The following is a 5,000-nucleotide window of genomic DNA, read 5'->3' on the forward strand; positions in this document are numbered from 1 at the left end:
TTACCGTTTTCCCCTTCCAATCTCTATTCGCCTGTCTTTGTTGGTGTCAGTCAGGAAGAAATAAGGATTTTTTTTCCTTATCATTGGAACTGTTCCCATCTATAGTCAGATAATGATAAGGATTATCAAAAGATAAATTACGGTGAGATATTTATACGATCACAATGGCTATTTCTAATAAGACAAGACTGCGTTTCAGATGAACAACACACTCGAATTTGAAAGCGGGGTGTTTCTCCTACAATCTGAAATTGTGTAAAGCGCGGAAATAAAAGTGAAAGAAATACAAACCCACTATAAATAACCGGCAACCGACGTGGCTGAACTGGGCTGTGGTTTTGGTCAGACCGCTACTCCAGAGGTCGGACTTCGCTCATTCCTCAAAGTCATCTGGAGAGTAAAAATACATATGTCGTTCGGGTCATCATCTCCAGTGTTTCCTTCGCTGTAGGAGGGATTAAGGTCCATTTTCGATATTGTTACGCATAGTTTGACTCTGGTAACGTTCCCATTTTTGCATGGATGTTGTGTAGTAATAGAACCATTACAAACACACGCGCGCACACACAACATACACACAAACACACACACACACACACACACACACACACACACACACACACACACACACACACACACACACACACACACACACACACACACACACACACACACAAACACACACTATATATATATATATATATATATATATATATGTATATGTATATATAAATGTATTTATATGTATACATATGTATGTATATGTATATATGTATATATATGTATTTATAGGTATTTAATGTATATATTTGTATATATTTGTATGTAAATGTATATATATGTATACATATATGTATATATATGTATATATATGCATACATATATGTATGTATATGTATATATACACATGTATACATACATGTGTGTATATATGTGTATGTGTGTGTGCGTGCATATATACATGTGTACACACACACACACACACACACACACACACACACACACACACACACACACACACACACACACACACACACACACACACACACACAGTATATAATTGCAGCTTGCAATAATGACCTTGTTAGGACGTGTACGTATTTGACCTACATGTTTAGCTGTGCCTTTACAGCATCCCAGGGTAAAGAAAAACATGGGAAATAAATGAAGGAATCGGGAGAGGGAAACGAAAACTGGATATCCAAATCCGCAGACTTTTTCAGATCTAGGATAATATGCAAGCTAAGTTTTGTTGAAGCAGAGAGGGAAGCTATCTCGTGCAGATTCACGTTGCGGACGTAGGCCTTCGAAAATGAAATAAATCTTCGCATAATTATTATTAAACTTCCGCTATCCATTTTAGTTTTATATATATGTATATATGTATGTATATGTGTGTATGTGTATATGTATATGTATATATGTATGTGGGCGCGTACATTTACCTGCGTATGTGTGTGCGTGTTCGGAATTCATTGGACACGCATACACACAAGCAATATATACATACACATTCTGTGCTGCTAAGTTCTAAGAAAAATAAATTGTTTAGTGTTTACAGCAGCACCCACTATGCATTTACACATACACACGCACACACAAGCAACACATCCATACACATTTCGTGTTGCCCCGAGCAAGGCCGTAATGGCCGGCACCGCTGAACACCTCTGGCAATAACGCTTTGGAGGCAAACATACAGCCTTACGTAAGAGCCTCTTCCCCGCCTCCTCCCCCTCCCCGCCTCCCTCGCCCCTCAACCCCCAACCTCCACACCTCCAATTACAGGCGTGCGTTGGAGGTCAGGAACCGCGGTCCGGGGTTGGGCCTCCTTCGCTCCCCGTCCGCCGACTCTAGGCTCCGCCCTCCTGAACTCCGGCTATATTTTCCTTCCCAAACCCTCTATCATGAGGGTGCTTGCGCGATTCTTCCCGTTTCCCGGATAAGAAAACCTGAGATCGAATAACACGATGCCACGTCGCAGAGAATGACTAACGAATGAACCGCGAGCGTGTGTTTGTTTCGCTCCTGCTTGAGCAGAGCAAGAAAAAGAAGAAACGGTCAGGTAATCTGACTGTGAGGCTCCGCCCCCTTTATGTGGACACGCCTTCTCTTCACTGTCTCTCACCCTGCCCTTACCCTGCCCGGCGTGCAGTGGGCACCTAGGTGGTTTGGTGGTGTGTATCAGGTGCGTTGGCTACCGGCAGTGCTTGTGTCGCGTCCGTCATACAGGTGTTTATATATATATATATATATATATATATATATATATATATATATATATATATATATATATATATGTATATATATATATACATACATACATATACATATACATATACATATACATATACACACGTGTATATGTATATGTATAATCACGAAACGCACACGTGTATGCGTTTCGTGATTTTGTTTTAGTCTGTTCTTATCAATAATGTCGTTTGGGAATGAGTGACCACGTGGACATACTTCGTTTAGTTTGCTATTTCTAAATCAGGAACTCCATCAAAAGAAGAAACTGAACTATCAATATTGTGCCGTGAAATCAGCCATTACCCGGCAGAGGACCCGACTGCCGCAGCCCTTCAGACCCCGGCTGTAAGACCTCTAGCCCACGGCACTAGACCTGGCCAGGAGTCGGTTATTTATAAACGACCTGTCAAAAGCCGTGAGTAACAGAGGATATGACGGCGCGCAGTGGTGGCCAGCGGCGACACGTGTGCTGAAACAAGTCGCGGGACGTGTGGACAACTTAGTAACACGAATGGAATAAAAGGATAAGTTCTAGGACTTGAGGTGACTGTTTAAGCCTAATTTTATCTGATGTGGAATGTCTGTAGAGTAGCTAGTTTTCACATCTTTAGATACGAGAAGGTTCTCTCTGAGAGTGGGAATGTCACCTGTTGAATGATAAGTCTTTGTGTACTGTTATTGTAATCCTGAACCAGGATTTTTTACCCAAGAGATCTGCCAAGTTTTATTCCCCAGAAAATGCTTTTTAACCACAAAGAGAAATAAGAAAGCGGACTGCAAGAAAATGTGGTTCAAGGTACAAAGATCACTTAATGGTGCATTGCAAGTGCGTGTGTTGTTAGCAGATCCACTGTGTGGATAAATAAAACAAGAGAAAAAAAGGATAGGCCGGTAAGATGACTGACAGAAATATAAAGATATATAAAAAGAAAGAAAGGAGGGAGAGAGAGAGAGAGAGAGAGAGAGAGAGAGAGAGAGAGAGAGAGAGAGAGAGAGAGAGAGAGAAGGGAAAAGGGAAAAGGGAAAAGGGACGTCTTCGAGTGGTTGCTATGCACCAAAGTAGTTGGCATCCAGTCAATAATATAACTGTATATTAGTATTCGTGAAACTTAACACTACCAAGAAGTAATTTTGTTGCTCATATTTATTGTATTTTCCGCTGTATCCGAAGTATATAACGAACAGATACAAGTGCTTCACTGCGATGAAAAGAAAGAAAGAAAGAAAGAAAGACGCAATGACGCAATACCTCCCTCACTTCTCCTCTACAAGATTTATCACCCCTCTCCTTTACCTCATTTTATTCATCTCTCCTCTTTTAAGCCTGACCCAACCTGCCATTCGTTACGTAAACTCGAAATTCCTTATCCACCGTAAATATGGAAAGAGACATCTTGAACTTTCGAAAACACGGTTACCTTCCCCGGCCATACATTTCGTGTAATCTACTGAGCCTCACATAGCCTGGGGGTAATGGGAAGGGGGTAGGGCAATAGGGGATAGGGGATAGGGGAAAGTAAAAGCAGACTCATGTGCTTCGCTCATATTTTCACCTGCTTGGGGTTGTCTGTGCATTGTTAATGGCGAGCGGGTGAGTCAGAGGAGATGGGTAAGGAGTAAGATAGAGTGAGTTTCAAGGCGAAAATATTGGTAAGAGGAGAGTGTCAGAGATCGAAGACGAATAAGCGAGAAACTGAGAGAATACGTGTGATACAGTGTGTATATGTGTATACAGAACTAGGACTGAGAAATACGAATAGACATGGGGAAAAAAACATAGATGTGACCATTCAGCTGAAAATAGTTAAAAAACAGCTAATGCCCAAAAACTAAAAAGTATTCCTCGTCCTTTTTATCCGATACCTTTGGCCCACGAAAAGTAAGTCGATCCATTGATAACGAGGAATATTGGGGGAAAAATCGACAAGGAAACCGATCTGCCGCTATGACTGAGTCCAAGCTAGTCTGCAAGTCTCGCCACGTTAAGGAAAGTGTAACTTATTCCGTCACGGAGAGTGCGTTTTTATTTACCCCGTTAGATCGGACCTTCCTTCGACCTTAGAAGTCAGTTGTCCTTACGTCGGAAAACGGAAGATGCTGGCGAAAGAAGGAGGATACGCGAGGTCACTAAGTGTCTATCAGTATATATATTTCCCCCTTTCCCAGTCTCCCTCGCTAACGTGTACCTCCTTGATTCATTTTAATATTTGTATGTGCGGTTTTTGTTACATATCATCCGATCTTTTTTTTGTTGACTCTTCCTCTTTTCCTCTTTTCTCTGTTCCACTCTGTTCTCCAGTCCTCTCCTAATCTTTCCTGTCTTATTCATCCTCTCTATTTCTCTGTTCCTCTCTTTCTTCCTACCCTTTTATGTCTCATCCTTTCTACTTACTTATCTTTGTCTCACTATTCCTCCCTACCTTTCTCCGTCCCATTCCTTCTCCATACCTTTTCTGTACTGTTCTTTCTCCCAGTCATTTTTTCTCTAACTCTTTCTCTCTACCTTTCTCTGTTTCATCCTTTCTCCCTGCTTTTCTCTGTCCTGTTTTCTTCCTCCCCCTCCCTTGTCTACTCTTTCTGTCTACATTTCGTTGTCTCTTTCGCTCTCCGTACTTTTCTCTTCCCTTTTCTCCCTAATTTTCTCGCCCTGTTCCTCTCCTTACGCTTTTTTTATATCTCACTCTTTCTCCCTTCTTTCTCTTTTCCTCCCTTTCACCTTGCCTCCTCTTTCCCCCTACTTTTCT

This window comes from Penaeus monodon, chromosome 17 (genome assembly GCF_015228065.2).
Source record: "Penaeus monodon isolate SGIC_2016 chromosome 17, NSTDA_Pmon_1, whole genome shotgun sequence".
NCBI classification, from domain to species: domain Eukaryota; kingdom Metazoa; phylum Arthropoda; class Malacostraca; order Decapoda; family Penaeidae; genus Penaeus; species Penaeus monodon.